We start from the raw sequence: 20,317 nt of genomic DNA on the forward strand, positions 1-20,317 counted from the left end.
GAAAAAATATTGGGGCTCAAGGTCAAGGATTTATGGACAAATATAGAGTAATATAAATTTAATTGATTAATAATATGTATAAACAGTGATCCCAATGACCTACAGGGCCCTTGTAAATTCACGTTAATCTCATCCAGTGATTACCGTGACTTTACAAGGGCCCTGTAGGTCATTGGGATCACTGTTTATACATATTATTAATAAATTACATTTATATTACTCTATATGTGTCCATAAATCCTTGACCTTGAGCCCCAATATTTTTTCCTTTTAGATTTGTAAATTACTTCTAATAAATTTTTTTTTATCCTTTCAGAACTTATGAGCTGCTGAAGTTGAGTTGTTCTTTTCTGTCTAAGTGCTCTCTGATGATACCTGTCTTGGGAACTGTCCAGAGTAGAAGCAAATTCCCATAGCAAACCTCTTCTACACTGTGCAGTTCCCGAGACAGACAGAGGTGTCAGCAGAGAGCACTGTTGCCAGACAGAGGAAAACTCTATTTCAGCAGCTGATAATTATTGGAAGGATTAAGATTTTTTAATAGAAGTAATTTACAAATCTGTTTAACTTTCTGGAGCCAGTTAATGTAAGAAAAAAGTGTTTTCCTTGAATACTCCTTTAACCCCTTGGGGGCCGAGCCCATTTTGACCCTAAGGACCAGAGCATTTTTTGCACATCTAACCACTGTCACTTTAAGCATTAATAACTCTGGGATGCTTGTACTTATGAATTTGATTCAGAGAGAGTTTTTTCGTGACATATTCTACTTTATGTAAGTGGTACATTTTTGTCAATACTTGCATAATTTCTTGGTGAAAAATTCCAAAATTTCATGAAAAATTTGAAAATTTCGCATTTGGCACACTATTTGGGAAACTACACCCCTCAAGGAACATAACAAGGGGTGCAGTGAGCATTTACACCCCACTGGCATTTGACAGATCTTTGTAACAGTGGGCTGTGCAAATGAAAAATTAAATTTTTCATTTTCATGGACCACTGTTTAAAAAATCTGTCAGTCACCTGTGGTGTGTTAAGCCTCACTATACCCCTTGTTACATTCCGTGAGGGGTGTAGTTTCCAAAATGGGGTCATATGTGGATATTTATTAATTTTGCGTTTGTCAGAACCGCTGTGACCAGCAGCCTCCCCTGTGCAAATCACCAGTTTAGGCCTCAAATGTTCATGGCGCTCTCTCACACCTGAACCTTGTTGTGCGCCCGCAGAGCATTTTACCTCCACATATGGGGTATTTTCATACTTGGGAGAAATTGTGTTACAAATTTTGGGGGTCTTTATTTCCTTTTACCTCTTATGAAAATGAAAAGAATGGGGCAACACCAGCATTTTAGAGTAAAAAACATCTGTAGCGCAATTTCTCCCGAGTATGGAGACACCCCATGTGTGGCCCTAAACTGTTGCCTTGAAATACAACAGGGCTCTGAAGGGAGAGAGCGCCATGCGCATTTAAGACATAAATTAGGGATTTTCATAGGGGTGTACCCAGATGCAAGTGTTACACTTGTCTCCTCCACCAAAAATACTGTACGTCAGTTTTCCCCAAACAGGGTGCCTCCAGCTGTTGCAAAACTCCCAACAAGCCTGGGCAGTCAATGGCTGTCCAGCAATACTGGGAGTTGTTGTTTTGCAACAGCTGGGGGCTCCGTTTTGGAAAAACTGACATCATAGACGTTTTTAATTTTTAGGGGGGGCACAGTGTAAGGGTGTAGTGTATATGTAGTGTTTTACTCTTTATTTAGGGTTAGTGTAGTGTAGTGTTATTACTGTACATTCACACGGGAGGAGGTTTACAGTGAGTTTCCCGCTGCAGCGGAAAATTTGCCACATCTCAGACTTGAAGCGGGAAATTTTCTATAAACCCACGCCCCTGTGAATGTACCCTGTACATTCACGTGGGGGAGGGGGTGGGGGGGGGAGGCAAAACTACAACTCCCAGCATGCACTGACAGACCATGCATGCTGGGAGTTGTAGTTATGCCACAGCTGGAGGCACACTGGTTGGGATTGGGAAAAACTGAATTAGGTAACAGACTACCACAGTGTTTCCGCACCACTGTCTGTTTCCTAACTCAGTGTTTCCCAACCCATGTGCCTCCAGCTGTTGCAAAACTACAACTCCCAGCATGCATGGTCTGTCAGTACATGCTGGGAGTTATAGTTTTGCAACAGCAGGAGGCACACAGGTTGGGAAACACTGAGTTAGGAAACAGACAATGTTTCCCAACCACTGTGTCTCCAGTTGTTGTAATACTACAACTCCTAGCATGCCCAAACAGCCGAAAGGCATGTTGGGAGTTGTAGTTTGGCAACATCTGAAGGGCCAGATGTTGCCGAACTACAACTCCCAGCATGCCTGAACAGTCTCGGCATGCTTTGAATTGACATCTGGAGCGCTACAGTTTGAACACCACTGTATAGTGGTCTCCAAACTGTGCCCTTCCAGATGTTGAAAAACTACAACTCCCAGCATGCTGAGACTGTCCAAGCATGCTGGGAGTTGTAGTTCTGCAACATCTGAAGGGCCAGATGTTACAGAACTACAACTCCCAGCATGCCTGGACAGTCTGGGCTTGCTGAGAGTTGTAGTTTTGCAACATCTGGAAGCACAGTGATCTCCAAACTGAGGCCCTCCAGATGTTGCAAAACTACAACTCCCAGCATGCCCAGACAGTCAAAGGCTGTCTGGGCATGCTGGGAGTTGTAGTTTTGAAATTCCTAGATACAGCAGTGAAGATCACTTTACAGCGATCTTCACAGCTGTATCCAGGAAACTGCCGCCGCTGCCTCCACTTGCCTGCGCCTCCTGTTATAGCTGCCGGTCCCTGGTCCTCGGTCCGCCGGAACACAGGTAACCGGCACAGTTGGTCCCCGCAACGGCCTTCGCACATCGCCGCCATCTTCCCCCGCTCTGCCCCAACATCCAGGGGCAGGGAGAGCGGGGGAAATGAACGTCCCCCCGCCCCTGCCCTGCGATTCGCCGATTGGGCACATCGGCCAATCGCAGGGGATAGGAGGAGGTGGCACCCCTGCCACCTCGCTCCTATCCTTTAGGATGATCGGAGCTGTCTCTGACAGCTCTGATCCTCCCTATTTTCCAGGCTATCGGGTCATCAGAGACCCGATTAGCCCGGAATAGCTGCAAATCTCCAATCTGAATCTCGCCGACATGGGAGGGTCTCAGGACCCCCCAGGCATTTGCACGGGATGCCTACTGAATGAATTCAGCAGGCATCCCGTTCCGATCCCCATCCGGCTAGCGGCGGGGATCAAAATTCCCACGGTTGTACAAGTACGCCCTTGGTCCTTAAGTACCAGGATGCAAGGGCGTATCCATACGCCCGTGGTCCTCAAAAGGTTAATTGGTAAATTCCTCGGTAAAATAAGTATTTGGTCACCTACAAACAAGCAAGATTTTTGGCTCTTCCAGACCTGTAACTACTTCTTTAAGAGTCTCCTCTGTCCTCCACTCGTTACCTGTATTAATGCACCTGTTTGAACTTGTTATCAGTATAAAAGACACCTGTCCACAACCTCAAACAGTCACACTCCAAACTCCACTATGGCCAAAACCAAAGAGCTGTCGAAGGACACCAGAAACAAAATTGTAGACCTGCACAAGGCTTGGAAGACTGAATCTGAAATGGGCAAGCAGCTTGGTGTGAAGAAATCAACTGTGGGAGCAATTATTAAAAAATGGAAGACATACAAGACCACTGATAATCTCCCTCGATCTGGGGCTCCACTGGGGAGCAAAAATCCCAGAACCACACGGGGGGACCTAGTGAATGACCTGCAGAGAGCTGGGACCAAAGTAACAAAGGCTACCATCGGTAACACATTACGACGCAAGGGACTCAAATCATGCAGTGCCAGACGCGTCCCCCTGCTTAAGCCAGTACATGTCCGGGCTGTCTGAAGTTTGCCAGAGAGCATTTGAATGATCCAGAAGAATTGGGAGAATGTCATAGGGTCAGATGAAACCAAAGTAAAACTTTTTGGTAAAAACTCAACTCGTCATGTTTGGAGGAGAAAGAATGCTGAGTTGCATCCAAGGAACACCATACCTATTGTGAAGCATGGGGGTGGAAACATGATGCTTTGGGGCAGTTTTTTAAGCAAAGGGACCAGGACGGCTGATCCGTGTAAAGTAAAGAATGAATGGGGCCATGTATTGTGAGATTGTGAGTGAAAACCGCCTTCCATCAGCATGTGCACTGAAGATGAAACATGGCTGGGTCATTCAGCATGACAATGATCCCAAACATACCACCCGGGCAACAAAGGAGTGGCTTTGTAAGAAGCATTTCAAGGTCCTTGAGTGGCCTAGCCAGTCTCCAGATCTCCACCCCATAGAAAACCTTTGGAGGGAGTTGAAAGTCTGTGTTGCCCAGGGACAGCCCCAAAACATCACTGCTCTAGAGGAGATCTGCATGGAGGAATGGGCCAAAATACCAGCAACAGTGTGTGAAAACCTTGTGAAGACTTACAATCTGTCATTGCTAACAAAGGGTGTATAACAAAGTATTGAGATTAACTTTTTTTTATTGACCAAATACTTATTTTCCACCATAATTTGCAAATAATAATTTTTTTTTCTCATTCTGGCTCTCATAGTTGAGGTATACCTATGATGAAAATTACAGGCCTCTCTCATCTTTTTAAGTGGGAGAACTTGCACAATTGGTGGCTGACTAAATCCTTTTTTGCCCCACTGTAATTAAAAAATAAATTAAAAAAATATGCAATTTGTGTTGTTGTTCAGTTTAACATGCGGCAAAATTACGTTGCAAAAAAATTACACAAAGCTGTCAGGATGAGAATAGTAATTCTGGGCCAATGGCAAACTGATATTGGTGCTACAAACATGGCATGAATGACCTCCTGCTAATCTAATGCACCAGGATTATATCACCATATTGATCACCTATAATTTAACAGAGCTGCAGGGCATCTGGACACCTGAAAGAGGCCTAAGTCATTGTCATTGACATGCATACCTTCCTCTACTCACCAATTCCATTGGTGAAATAACTAGGTGAACCAGTACTACCACATTATAGTGAACGCGTGAGGATTAAATTGCAATTGTATAGTTAATTATTGCATTAGTAACAGCTAAAAGAGTCTTCCAAAAATGTGAGGACCGGAAATAATTCCTCATCTAACTAATCAAAAAAAACATACAATATTTGTTCACATCTGCTTGTCTTCCATCCTGTCTATTGCCGCCGAACACTATAAAGAAGGACACAGTAAGAAGGTAAAGCATAAGAACATTGCAATTTTAAGGGGGGAGGGGTACATAACTAAAAAAAAAAAAGATTACATTTTAGTACATATAAAATACAAAAGGGGCACTTTCCTCAAGACTGGTTTAAAATGTGCAACCTTTGATTTAAGGTTTATTGCATATAATGGTTCTATATAAATGAAATACAGTCAGATATGTATAACATTGGTTTTATTTATATAAAATACAATCAGCTGCAGAGCCCTTGCAGGTCATCTCAGCATATGATGAAAGTATGGTTAACAAAAATACAGATAAAGTATATATAAAAAATATATATATAAAATATAGATTCATGTAAATAATACTTCAATAGTTTGTAGATGTAGCCAAAATACCAGTTGTAATTAGTCTTTTGCACAGCAACTTCAAGGCACTGTAGTTTATATAGATATTGTGTGCTGCATCCTAAAAGGAGTGCAGTTCCACGGTGTCCATTTTAGGACATGTCAGTTGTCAGCCGCAACTCCGTCCTCCGTCAGGTGACACGGCGTCCAATCGCCGTCAGTCGTCAGCCAGAACTCAACTCCCTCATCCGAAACTCCCTCATCCGAAACTCCCTCATCCAAAACACCGTCATGCCTCAGACTATTCTCCCTCAGACACAACTTCCTGCCGCATAGCAGAGCCGACGCTGAACAGCATGTATAGGAGAGTCGAAACTGTGAAACTTGCACGTGTGTACTACAGACACTACATGTGCTACAGAGTCGGTATAGCAGAGCCGACATTGAATAGTGTGTACAGCAGAACCCATATAGCAGAGAGCCGACACTGACTCGGCTCTGCTACACGGCAAGAAAGTTTTTCATCTGAGGGATGACAGAGTTTAGGATGAGAGACTTTAGGATGACAAAGGAGGGAGGAGGGAGTTGCGGCTGATGATGTCCTAAAATGGACCCCGTACAGTTCAAATAATGTGATTCAGATAGACAATCCTGTCTTCTGTGAAGACTTCCTCAATAGATACTATGTATCTGTATAAAGTGTATATAGCAAAGAACTGCATACACTTGTTGCAAAATGTGATCTCACCAGTTCCAACTGCACCATACTATGTAAGTAAATGTATTACTTCTTAAAGCATTACTGTCCTAAAGACAACTTTTGACATGTCGATCAGAGAAATGGACGGATCTCTTGGCTGCCAGGGGAGCAGAGCACAATCCTATCCACTTCCCTGGCTAATAGTTCACAAATCGCAGCACGTCTCAGGAGTGGGACTCCTTGTTGCGATCAACAAGTTTTGACATGTCTGATTGAAACGTGAATAATTTTTTAATAACATGTAAAAGGCAAACACTGTTCCTTTTTTGTGATCTATGCAACGTACGTGAAGTTGAACAATGGAACAACACCTTTAAAAATTGATGGCAATGTAAGATTTTACCTGTAAACTTTTAGCCCCCCCATACACAGGATTGTAAGAAACACAAAGGCCCTCGTTTACTATTCTAAACCCGACCTCTTTTGTCGGGTTTTTTTGTCGCATCTTTGTCTGCGCCATGTCGCAGACATCATGCGCCATTCTGCGACAGGATGCGACATTTTTTCCCGACAGACCCGATGTGGATTCTCCCAAACCCGAAAAAGGGGCGTAACCCGACATTTCTGAGCTTTCCCACGTATTTGTAAAGGTTTCCAACCCGAATTTGTTGAATTGTTGTGGATTTTTTCCCGACAGCTCAGAGGAGTTGGAAACCAAAACCAACAAAATGCACATGCGACAAACAGGATGCGACATAATAATAAATACCAGGGGAAAAAAGCAGTCGGGTAAGAAAGCAAGATAGACTTACAACCCGATTTTCTAAGTAAATGAGGGCCAAAGTGTGTAAAAGTCTTTGAATAACTCCTATTATTTCTTCATTTTTGTCCTCACAATAACCTTATCTCTATGAACTATGGCAAGTTTCATCCAGATATAGTCATTTTTGTCTTTGGAACATGATTACATAACACCCAGGTAAAGGACTTTTGTTTAAAGAAGTCTTCCTGCTTGTAGCCAACTTTACTCTCCCTATGAGCTCCTGACTGCTACGCACCGGAAAAGTGTATTTATGGTTAGTAGTATAGAAATTGATTTGACTCAGCCTTTTGTTATGAAGTTAACTAGTAGCCAAGCACTTGCATGACTGCGAGTGATACCTATGACCCATAAACACCTCCCTTTTATACTCTCATACACTGTTCTGCAAACAGGAAGCTTCCTGCCTCTCATTCTCCACCCTGGCTGCCACAGGCAGCACACACCCTTTCCAGACCAACCTTAAATCACAAGGCTCCCTAAGGAACCTTTTCCCGAGAAAAAGAAATCTTGGAATAATCTTCAGTATTTGTTTTCTGTCCGTCCATTGCACTTTGGATTGTTTATTTTGTGCTATACTATAGACCACAAAGACTTTCAAGGACTGTAAGGTGAGTACAAACCTGTCAACATGGCTTCAGGTTAGAGCCTCTGTTCTGAAAGGAAATCACTTGTTGTGGTGTTGATGTTACATTGTGATTGGATAGGTAATATGTATCCGCAATGTTGGCATATTATTTATTATGACGTTATAAGATTGCGAATTATGTTTTAATATCATGAGCTTTTTGTAGAACCTATTGAATGCTATAATCCATAGAATGGACATAGATGTTACTAAAGATAAAGTTACAATGACTTTGGTTTAACAGATAATTTCACTTTCTGATTCTTTTAATAGATTTATATGATGATAATAGTATTAAGAATAAAATAAGTATATTATTTATATTCATTTAGTGTAGGATGTGTAGCACTTAACTGGTCTAGCTACATAACTGAGCAGGTTCCAGCATGTAGATTGATTACACTACTTAGCTTCTCTGGCTGATATTCCACTGCTAAACAGGAATTGTTCAGGAAGAGCCTATCTGAATTACACATAGGGATTAATGTTAATTTGTGCTGATAGCTAAATAGCTAAATAAAATGTAGCTTATATGATGACGACTGCATGCTATTGTGTTTACATATGGCATACAGCATTACAAGAACGCTAAGTGTCTACGTGCTACATATCTACATTCACAAAACAACATTCGTAATCGTTCTAGAATCAGAATTGTAGAGAGAAGACGCACACGCTGATAAGGATCGTCCAAATTCAGACATCTGTATCTTCCTAAGGGGAAAAAATCCATTCTAATAGATTATGTTATGGGCAGAAAATTGTCCGCCATTGGCTGTCGCAAATAGTTAATGTGTCAATTTCGAACAAAAGATCAGCCCAAATGACTTCTGTCTAATGTGAAAGGACAGCTAAAAGAATGAGCAGGTGAGATAGACACATAACACAAGGAAGGTGGGCAGGTTTTAAAACTTTGTGGGAATGTAAAAGACGGGCAAAGGACAACTGTTCATTCTCTTATGTCTCATACAAAAGGGATGTCCTTGGTATCGTAAAATACTATATAATGTATATCTACTGTAAGAAGTCTTAAAACACAGTTTTTTTTTTAACAATGTCTGTACATGATAGAAAGCTAACTATCATGGGTGTTTTCACACACACACACAGTATCTTGAGTATATTTGATGCTGCAGAGTTGAAGCTGCAGATTTTATGCTGAAGTGAAGATTTCAATGTAAACTAAATGACTGAACACAGCTTCAAATATGTCCAGGGTGTTGTACATGAAAGTACATCCTAACTGAGTTTTCCCAAAATTAGCCAATATAATGAGTCAATCAGACATGTCCTAAGATAGGGTTCACACATAATATTTTGATCCTCATGTTAGAGAGTCTTTTGGCCAGTATTTTTTAACCAAAACCAATAGTGGAATTAACACAGGTCTATAAGGTGAATGAAAATGCAGGAAAACCAAAGATCCTGTATGCCCTATTTAGGGTGTTATGCACTTTTTAATGTGGACAAGGTGAGCGTTAAATCAGCTGAACCTGTGCTTTCCCCTTAGGGTTATTTTCATAAGAGGGTAACACATGAGGCGCTGTTCTGTGTTTTTATCGTCTGTCTAGTCTAAAGGTGGCCATGCACCTAACTGTTCACCAACAGTTATCTCTCCTGATATCCCCATAAACACAAACATTTGGCATGACTGAACGTTCATGTTTCCTCTATGAGAAGGAGTAAGCCGCAGCCAGTTTGTCCCATAACAATTGGGTCAAGCGGTTAAATCCAATATTTTCGACACTTCTGTCTGTTGATATAATCTGTCAATGATGTCTGCCATACAGTTTCCGACAGTCACCTGAATCTGTTGAAGTTGGCAGGTTTGGACATCTTCAGTCTTGGCACCTTAATCCCTTACCGCTCCAGGACACATGCATACGCCCCAGTTGCTGACATGTTTGAGCAACTGGACATATGCATACGTCCTGACGATTTCCTGCTCAGTGCAATGCGCTGCAGGAGATCACTGGTGGGACCCAGCTGTCAATTACAGCCGGGATTGTGACGGTCTCAGCAGCATTCACCCCATAGATGCTATGATCAGTCCAGTCCTGTTGGTTGCCATGGCAGCAGGAGGCCAGCTGATGGCCTCCTGTCTGTCTAGTACGACAGCCTGTGAGGTTCGGCCATTGGCTGAATCATATTGGCTGCATGTCAGTGTATACTGACAGTTATACTGGGCTGCAATACAGATGTACTGCAGCATAGTATAGCAGGTAAAAAGTGACAAAAATAAAAGTTTTTTTCAATAAAATAATAGTGTAAAATAAATAAATGCCCCTTTCCCAATAAAACCCTATAGTATCACCCAAAATAAAATAAAAAACATCCAAACCTATACATAATCGCTATTGCCATGTTCGTAATGACAGATAACGTTGTAATATTGGTCCAAAACGTGGAATAAAAAAGATCCAAAGGTAGCATGAATCGCAAAAATGATACATATAAAAAGTACAGCCCGTCTCGCAAACAAAAAAGTGATGACTGGTCAAAACATGGCAACAGAAAAAAGGGGGGAAAAAAGGTTATTTTTGTAAAAAGTAAAAAGAAAATTAAAAAATGCCCAAACCTATATATAGAATGGAGTCCTCCTTTAAAAACATACCCAGTATACAATGCTACAGACAATCTGGATCGCTAGCTCAAGAGAATGGCTGGGAGATCTGACCAATCAGGCATTTCACTGATAATGTATTATTAAATACATGCACTGATTTGCTATCTAATAGCTCCTCCATACAGTAAAGTTTAGTACTGCACTGCTCTTTACCTGCATCTGTATTAGTTATCTTGTTGTTGTTGTTTTTTTTTTGTTTGTTTGTATTTTTTATTTTATTTTTATCTTGGATGACATTTTGGAGACCTTTGAACCAATGACTAGTTTTCCATAAGGTTGTAGTCTCAAGATACAATAGTTTCAACTGATTAAATTGTCACTTGAGGGACTACTGTATTCATACAGATGATGATTTTATATATACATTTTTGTAATAAAAGAATGTTGTGTGGCCATATAAATTATAATTTGTCAGCAGCTCATCTCCTCATGTAAACAGGAGACATGCTGCCGACAATAATATAAGTAAACATTTGGAGATTGTTTGTACCGCCCTATTATACCTGACTGTGCAAGAGTTTATTTTACCTAGTGCCAATCAACTTGATCTGTACTCCTAGCATGCTGTCATCTGCCTTTTGGAGCCTTCTAATGCATCATTTTTTACATCCCTAGGGTATGTTCACAAGACAAAATGTCCATGCAAAATTTTGCTGGAATATTCTGCATGGACATTCTGCTGCAGAGTCCCATTGAGCTCAAGGGATTCTTCTGCACTTTGCACATGGTGGATTTGCACTGCAGATTCTGGCATATAGCAAATAGACTTGGCAAATAGACTTGTGTATTCTTTTTGTGGATTTTGCTCAGAAATACATTGCCATCTATGAGATAGCACATTTCCGAGTGGTTATAGCGCTTGCCGGATTGGGCAAATGTGCTAAATATACACACGTGTTTTCCAGGTGGACATTCCGCACATTTTAAGCCGCCTGAACGTACCCTTATACTACAAAACAGTGGTGTCAGAAGTGTTGACCTCCAGCTGTTGCAAAACTACAACTCCCAGCATTAGCTCTGGGCATGCTGGAAGTTGCAGCTTTGCAACAGCTTTATGTCCACACTTTGGAGACCACAGGGAATCTGTCAGCTGTATTTGCTGCTCAGAGCTGCAGACAGTGTTGCCAAGGTGGTAGGATATAAAAGCTGGAGCTGAGGGAAAAGCAAGGAGGCTTGCCAGGCAGTGGTACATGAGCAGTCTGTCTTTGTTTTTTAAGTTTGGCAACCACCAACATCTCCAAGAAGGGTAGAGTTTGCTCTTATACCCTAAAGGTACGTTCACACTGCGGAATTCCCGTGGAATTCTGTACAGTGAACAATACCATCAGTGTGAATGGGTTTCCACAACAGCGGCGGACAATTTCACCAATAAAATTGTTCCGCACAGAGAATGAACATGTTCATTCTTTGTGCGGAATTGCATGAGCTCTGCATAGCTGTCAATGGTGACGGTGCAGCAAAAAGAGCTGACAGATTTTCTTTAACAAGTACCTGTCATATCCCAAAATAATCTTATATGTTACTCAGTACCTAATCCTGATCATGCGTATAAATTGTTTTTATTTGTGTCTAGCACCTATATTTCTCTCACAAGTACCTCAAATAATTCTCTCATTCTGTGCTCTATAGGAGGCGTGTCTGTCTCTTGCCCTCACTCTGCATAACTTCATTCTTGAGTTTGCTGTACTTCACTGCAGGCTGCTCTGGCCAACCACTGCAGGCTGCTCTGCCCAAACATTGCAGGCTGCTCTGTTACACCCCCCCCCCCCCCCCCCCTTTTACTCTGATAGGACAGAAGTGAGCACAGAGGAATGCAAGTCCTGTGCTTTCGGGGGGGGGGGGGGGGTACAACATATAAAAAGTTTTGGACTCTGACAGTGCCCATTTAAGTACAGTAAGTAAGTCATTTGTAATAACAGATAAATACTTTTATACTTTTGTCAGCGTTTTCAGCATATTGACTTTATCCGCTATAGATAATATGCAAACATTAAGCCTAGGTGTGTCCTTAAACACATAACCTAATTCTCTACCAGTCAAATTTATTACTACTGTTATGTGGAGATTTGTAACACATTCTCAGGGCCAGGCTGCCTGGAAGACGGAGCACTTCAATATGATGGGGCCCCCAAACAATCCCCCCAAAACAGTCCCCCCTCCCCTCCCACTGAAACTTGTTCCTCTCCCACTGAGACTTGTTGCTGGCTAGCAGGGGTGGACTGACAACTCATGGGGCCCCCCATGCACCCACACCCATATAGATGCCCTGCCCACATACAATAAATACATTTTTCAATTCATAAAGAAAATATAGCAAAATAACGCAATTTTGCAAAGTTTTTGGGGGTGTGGGTTTGTTTCTATGCAATATATTTTATGGTTAAAATTACACATTATCTTCATTCTGAAGGTCCATATGATTACAACGATACCCAATTAATGTATATATATTTTTTTTACTACTTTTTGCGAGAAAATTAACATGCATAAAATTTTCCCATTTTGAACCCTATAACACTTTTATTTTTCCATATACAAGGCTATATGAGGGACCATTTTTTGTGCCATGATCTGTAGTTTTTATCGGAATCATTTCTGTTTAGATGGGAATTTTTGATCGCTTTTTATTAAAGGAGTATTCCAGGATTTTTTTTTACTTGACTATGCTACTGTATGCTCCAATGGGTGGAGCGATCACTTGATGGGAGAGAGATCAATCTGCAACTAATGCAACAGCTGTAGGCACCCTGATTGAAAACCACAGGTCTTTTGAATGGATGCAGCTCATTTATGTTTCAATAGGTGGGGTGGCTGATGTGTGAGAGGGAGGAAAATGGAATTATGGAACTTGTAGGCAAAATAGAAAACTCAAACAGGAAATACCAGTTCACAAATAGCTAGCCACAGTGTTATGGGGATCTCACAACATAGCCATTTAGCCCCAAGACAAACACAGATCCTTCCTAAGCATGTCTATTACTGTCTGCCAGATACGTACTAAAATCTCCTTATGGTGGATAACCCCTTTAATTTTTTCATTGTATATGATGTGACCAAAAAGCAGAAATTCTAGACTTTTTTTTTTTTTTTTTACATTTACGCCATTCACTGTCATCTCCTAATCTCACCAATGAGTGCTCACTGACATCAGCCCCAACATCACCACTGAGTGCTCAGATATGACCTCCTGCCTTCACCGGTGACATCACTCCCAATATCACCAGTAAGTGCTCACTGACATCAACCCCCAACATGTAATATAAAGTATGTACACAATGGGGGAGATTTATCAAAAACTGTCCCGAGGAAATGTTGCTGAGTTGCCCATAGCGACCAATGATATTGCTTCTTTCTTTTTCAAAGAGGCCTGTGAAAAATGAAACAAGTGATCTGATTGGTTGCTATGGGCAACTGAACCACTCTTCCTTTACACTGGTTTTGATAAATCTCCCTAAATGACCCACCAGCAGAATAGTGAGTACAGCTTTGGGGTATAATACAGGATATAACCCAGGATCAGTACAGGATAAGTAATGTAATGTATGTACACAGTGACCACACCAGCAGAATTGTGAGCACAGCTCTGGAGTATAATACAGGATATAACTCAGGATCAGTAATGTAATGTATGTACACAGTGACCCCAAAAGCAGAATAGTGAGTACAGCTCTGGAGTATAATACAGGATATAACTCAGGATCAGTACAGGATAAGTAATGTAATGTATGTACACAGTGACCCCACCAGCAGAATAGTGAGTACAGCTCTGGAGAGAGGGTGTGTTCTGCTGAGCTCCTGAGTTTCCCAGAGAAGCAGAGATTTTCATCCGCCCCTCCCGAGGTGTGTGGCAGACACCTGGGTAGGTTTTCCTGCTATGGAGCCCCGGGAAGCTGGGGCTTCATCTTGCACCCCCCGTTCTCGGCTGGCGGGGTGTGCAAAGGAACATGCAACAGCCAGTAGTCAGGATGGGATGAGGAGATCCACCAGGGTCCACGGCCATGTGGGGCCCCCTCCCCCGACCTCAGCTGGGAGCTGCAAAGCTTCCAGCAGAAGCTCATCCAGGCAGCAGAGTGGAAAGGCATCTGCATCTGTTTCCTCAGAACCCCAGCAATGGGGGGTAAAGGGGCCCAGAGAATCCCTGGCCAGCTTTGGATCCAGAATTCAGGCCAAGATGGCTCAGTATGAACAGCTCGGCAAACAACTAAGAGGCCTCAGAGAGGAGCTGAAGTTTGCCAGCTACCAAGCAAACAATGCAGCAAAGACCAAAAGGGCAGCATTTTCCTCCAAGGTTGTGAAGCAATGAGATTGTGAAGCTGAGATCGGACATTGTGGAGGGAGCTGGTATACTCAGCGAGAAACTTGTGAACAAGGACTGTTTCTCCAGCATGAGGGTCTCAGGACAAGTGAGTAACAAAGATGACTGCCAGAGTGAGGAGGAGGAGATGGAGGGAGGTGAGGAAGAGGATGTGAGTGAGGGGGATATGGATACTGGACCTATGTGTACCACCACCACTGTTACCCCAGACCCCCCACTTACGCTCAGTGAGGACTAAGTAAACCCGGCTCAGGTGGCCTTACCTCCCTCCAGTGAGGATGATGATGATGATGATGATGGCAGTGATGGCAGCGGCTTGGCAGATGGGGGTCTCCTGCGGGCGATTGTTATGCAGGAGTCCCCCACCCGTCTGGAAAACTTTTCCTTTGGGGATGATTTGGGCCCAGAGGAGAAGGGAAAGAAGAAGAAAGGAAAGGGCAAGAAGAGGAAGAAGACACAAGGAGTTAAGTTTGTCTTTTCTCCCTTCCAGCAGTACGGGTCGACTGAGAAGTCGGTTCAGGGTGCTGGGTCCCCCAATCTGCCAGACCCCGTTTCTGTAGTGGAGCGGGGCCAGCATGGGGGATACAGTAGTGCACCCAAAATGGCCGCGGGTGCTATAGAAAAAAAAGGGCACCCTCCTGACATCCGGGCAGGAAAGTGGCCGTAGGAATGTGGTCTGTTTAGTGTGGAGGGGCGAAGATGTGTGTCCGCCTCGGGGTAAGGTGGTTGAGCTCCTCCTCCGGATGGAATCCAGGGCAAGTGACATCTTTGCCCTGATCCACCCCTACGGTACTTCCGAGTTTGACATCAGCTTCGTTCCGCCAGAGGGTTTGGAACTTTTCAGGTCGAATAATGAGGTGGTGAAAAGCGAGCGCGGCTGGCGGGATTTTGCCGTAAAGGTGATATCCCGTCAGAATTTGGCCAAGAAAGTGACCGTTTTGACACGTAACGAGTCACTATCTTGCTATGACATTATGACCTGGCTTAGCCGATATAGGGATGTGACGGACATGCCAAAAAAGAACTATGACGAACATGGGATCTGGTCTGGGGCCTGGACGTTTTCCGTCAAACTGAAGCGTTCGGGGAGCACTGTTGCCCACATCCCATCAGCTGCTTTCCTTGGGAGAGACAGAATCCAAGTTTTCTACCAGGGGCAGCCCAAGGTCTGTCACAGGTGTGGCAGCCCCACTCACTTTAGCGCAGCCTGTACTGTGCAGGTCTGTGCTCTGTGTGGTGGGGTAGGTCATCTTGCCGCATCCTGTAGGCAGATCAGGTGTCATCTGTGTGGTGTCTTAGGACACCCTTTCAGCCGTTGTCCTAGCGCCTTTGCCCATGCGACGGTCACCTTGGCTGGGGAGAGCAGTAATGTTGCCTCAGCTGAGGAGGGCACGAGTGCGGGTGAAGGTTCAACAGGGTCAGTGAAGAGGAAAAGTCCCGCCAAGCTGAGGCAGGAGGCTAATCGGAGAAGGAGCAGGGAACTGGAGAGTTCCCATGTGGCAGGGGTAGCTTCTGGCCCTGCTCCAGAGGTTAGTCCTGAAACTGCTGAGGCCCTGGGGGAGAATGTGCTGGAAGAGGAAATGGGGAGAATCTGTAGAGAAGAAGGCAGCAAGGCCGATCTTTCCGATTCCTCCCACTGTGAAAGTGTGGATGAGGACGGTGAAGAGAGGCCAAAAAAGAAGGGCAGTAAAGGGAGAAAGAAGAGGTCAGAGACCTCTAGTCCCCGTGCTGCGGACCAGGTCCCAAGCGGAAGCTTACCTGCCCCCCCTATGATTGATCTGTCTAACCGGTACTCTGTCCTTGAAGATATCTCTGCCCCCTCCTTGGAGGGGTTGGGGGTCAGGGATGGGGTGCCTGAAGTGGGGGAGCCTCCAGGGGGAACTGGGCCCTGTCCTGATGGGGCAATTTCCTCAGGGGATGGGGCCAAACCGGAGCCAGGCAGAGATGGGGATTCTAAAATGGACCAGTCAAAATAAAAAAAACGGTCCAAAGAATAAGAAGCCTCCTCATCTGGGGATGAGGGGGTAAAGAAGAAACAAAAATGAGGGGATTAGGGCCATCTATCTCAATCACCCATGATGGCTGCACTCACCCCATTGACGCATAAAGTCTGATACGGCTAGATTCGCAGCCTTTGTTTTTCTCGGCCATGTTGAAGCGGACATTTTCTTTTTACAAGAGACCAGGTTGTCAGATCTAGTCTCCCTGATAAAAGCCAGGAGAGAGTGGAGGCGCGGTTCCTCCCACTGGTCTCTTGCGGCTGAGCCGCCAGCTTATTAACATCTATGCCCCACAAACAAAGTGGGGACAAAAAGACCTCTTTATGAGGATTAAGCCCTTTCTTTTTACAAGCCGACAGGTAATCTTTGGAGGGGATTTCAATACTGTCACTAGATCCCAAGATAGGGGTCCAATGATCGGTTGGCTTATTATAGCATAGCTCTCAATAGTATAGTTAGGGAAGCTCGCCTAGAGGATGCCCACATTTGGAGCCCCTCAGGCCACGCGGGTTTCACCTATCATCGAGGTAGCTGCAGGTCTAGAATAGACAGGTTTTATTTAAAGGAGGAAGCCATCTCTTCCGCAGTGTCCGTGGTTGAGGTGGAGTTCTCCGATCACTGTATGATTTTGTTTTCCTTGAACGTTTCAGAGACCCCTCGGATGGGTAAAGGTTATTGGAAGCTGAATTCGTCCCTCCTTGAGGAAGCGGAGATAAGACAGTCCTTTGAGGATTTTCTTCAGAGTCAGGTACCTTTACTGGACCTATGTAGTAGTAAGTCAGAGTGGTGGGAGATATTCAAGAAGCGGGTTGCAGGGTTCTTCCGCCAGCTCTCGAGCCTCAGGTCCCTGAACAGGTACCGCTTGTATCAGGGTCTGAGGAGGAAACTCGAGCTTCTCGTCTCGACTGGAGGTAGCCGAGAGGATATCTCCAGAGTGAAATCCTTGCTGATGAGGTGTCAGTACGATAGGCACGCATCTTTGGTTTTTGAGAGGAATTTCGGGAAGTACTTCTTGCCCGACCCTTACAGAAACTGTAAGATGTCAGTGAGTAGTAAAGTCATTTCAGGACTGATTGATAGTACGGGATCTCTAAATCGGTCCAGATCAGGGATCTTGGAGGTCGTCAGATCCTTCTACTCGAATCTCTTGGGAAGGAAGGATCTAGATCAAGACGGGATGTCGGCTTTCCTGGCTGAAACCATTCCTGAGCCAGGAGTAGTCCCCTCTCTTGATGTTTTGGCAGAAGAAATCAGGGAAGAGGAAGTGAGACTGGCGATCGAGGTGCTTGCCCCTAAGAAGTCGCCAGGTCCGGATGGCTTAACATCCGAGTGGTACAGGACCTTTAAGGAGTCTTTAGCTCCCCTCTTGACTGAGGTATTCAAAGAGTGTCTCTCCTCAGGCACTCTGCCGAAGTCAATGAGGAGGTCAGCCCTGATTCTTCTCTCAAAGGGTAAAGATCCCAGCCATATTGAGAATTGGAGGCCCATAGCTCTTCTCAATACAGACAGGAAGCTTCTGGCCAAGATACTGTTTAATCGGCTGGTGAAGTTTGCACCCCGGCTCCTTTCGGGGCCCCAGCATTGCTCGTTTCCAGTCCGTAGCACCTTAAGTGCTGTTCTCGGTGTCTGGGAGGCAGTGGAGCGGAGTAGTGCAGGTCTCTGGAAGGGGTACTTGCTGTCCCTGGATCAGGCCAAAGCATTTGATCGGGTGAACCACGAGTACCTCTGGTCTGTCCTCCTGAGATATGGCTTACCGAGTACTTTTGTTAATTGGCTTAAGATCTTGTATGCAGGGGCAGAGAGTTTCCCGCTGGTGAACGGGTGTTCTGGCCGCTCTTTTGAGGAGGGGTCCGGAGTCCGTCAGGGTTGTCCTTTGAGCCCGCTTTTATACGTGTTTGCAATCGATCCCTTCATCCGGAGGGTAGATTGTGGGCCGTTGGCGGGAGTCGGGATGAGTCTGGCGGAGCTGGATGTCGCCCAGAGAGTGGTGGCGTACGCTGATGATGTCACCATTTTCGTGTCCTCGGGAGAGGAGGTCGATGTGGTGATGTCAAAGGTGGAACGCTACTCTGAGGCATCCGGGTCTAAGATCAACCGGGATAAGTGTGAAAGTCTCTGGCTGGGAGGGGGAGATCCCACGCTTGATCTCCCGGACACTCTTCCAGGGCCCCAAGAGTCAGCAAAAGTTTTGGGCATCGCATTCGGCTAGGATGATTATCCCACCAAAAACTGGGATGGTAAGCTCCAGGATGCCACTCAGAGGGTGAGCCAGTGGAAGGGTTGGTCTATGACCCTCAGGGAAAGGGTACACCTGATCAAATCATACCTGCTCCCCTTGTTTATCTATCTGGGCAGTGTATGTATCTTGCCAGAGGCTTACTATACTAGGCTCTACAGCCTGTTTTTCCAACTGTTATGGGGGAACAGGATGAACCTAGTCAAGAGGGAGGTTACGTACCGCACGAGGAAACTAGGGGGTTTATCTATGGTAAACCCTGTGGAGTTCTCAACGAACACCTTCTTGAAAGCCAATATCGCAAACCTCTGGTCAGAGAGGGCTCCTCCGTGGGTACTCTCCTGCAGGGAATGGTTTTGGCCTTTCTTCCAGGAATGGGAGACAGGAGGGCAAGTGAAGGACCTCCGTACGCCCCATGGATATCTTCCGGCTTACGCTCCCCCGACTCTGAAGGCGATACGTCGGTGGGGTCTGGGAGTGTGGGAGATCAGGACCTAGTCTAGGCAGTTCCTTGACAATCGGGTTCTGTTCACCCACTTCCAGAAGCCTCTGGCGCTCAGGGACTGCCTAGGTTGGGATCTGAGGGTGGGGTTGTATCTTTTAAACATGAAAAGGATCCCCCAGAAGTTTTGGGACTTGGCCTGGCGCTGCTTTCAGGGGAAGCTATATGTGAGGGACAATTTGAAGTGTAGGAGATCTGATGACCGGGGATGTCCTCGAGAAGAGTGCGGAGACATGCTGGAAAGCATGGACCATTTCCTGCTTCATTGTCCCTTTCATATAGGGGTCTACAACCGGGTGGGCGCTTCCATCGGCTGGAGTCAACTTGTCGGCCTTACCTATCCGGAATGGGCTTATGGGGCATTCAGGACCCTGGGTGGCCGTGATCGGGGCACTTTATTCTTAGTCAGCTTAGTAGTTAGGTACTACATGTGGAATGCACGGTGTTTAGTGTCTACACAGCGGAAAGTCCTCTCCGAGGTGGAGGTCTGTAGGAATATCACCGGTGACCTCGGGAAGATCAGGTCTTTGGAGTATGGCAGTCTTGGTACCAGACTTCTCTCCTATGGAGAGGGTTTTGTTTTGATGTCCCCTAGGTACTAGACTTTTTGGGTAGTGTACCCTTGTTTTGGTTAGGGACAGTGATGTAGGGACAGGGTTAGCGGGATAGTAGGGTCAGTTTATTTTTAGGGATAATGGTAGGGAGAGAGGCAGGGTGGAGTTAGGGAAAGAATGTAAATTTTGTATGTAACAGGATTGCCATCCTTCTTCCTGGTGGTGGGCTAATGCATGTGCACCATAGCTTTTTGTTTTGTCTTCAGATGTTAAGGTTATGAAGGGCTTACAGGCACCGAACTTGGGCCTAAAGTGGGTTGTATTGTTTGTTTATGTAT

At 44.7% G+C, this 20,317-nt stretch overlaps 1 protein-coding gene and 1 long non-coding RNA gene across 2 annotated transcripts in view; one reads left to right on the top strand and one right to left on the bottom strand.

The window, feature by feature from the left end:
- Window positions 1-4,733: 4,733 nt before the first annotated feature.
- The window catches only part of LOC130274748 (uncharacterized), a 75,816-nt gene continuing 60,232 nt past the window's right edge, over window positions 4,734-20,317 (bottom strand). The window contains exon 3 of the long non-coding RNA XR_008844468.1: window positions 4,734-5,256. This is a non-coding gene — a long non-coding RNA (uncharacterized LOC130274748). The remainder of the gene's footprint in view (window positions 5,257-20,317) is intronic.
- The window catches only part of LOC130274696 (tight junction protein ZO-2-like), a 192,671-nt gene continuing 179,942 nt past the window's right edge, over window positions 7,589-20,317 (top strand). The window contains exon 1 of the mRNA XM_056523053.1: window positions 7,589-7,729. The gene's annotated coding sequence lies outside the window, so the exon portion shown is untranslated. The remainder of the gene's footprint in view (window positions 7,730-20,317) is intronic.

Source organism: Hyla sarda, chromosome 1, assembly GCF_029499605.1.
Source record: "Hyla sarda isolate aHylSar1 chromosome 1, aHylSar1.hap1, whole genome shotgun sequence".
NCBI classification, from domain to species: Eukaryota; Metazoa; Chordata; class Amphibia; order Anura; family Hylidae; genus Hyla; species Hyla sarda.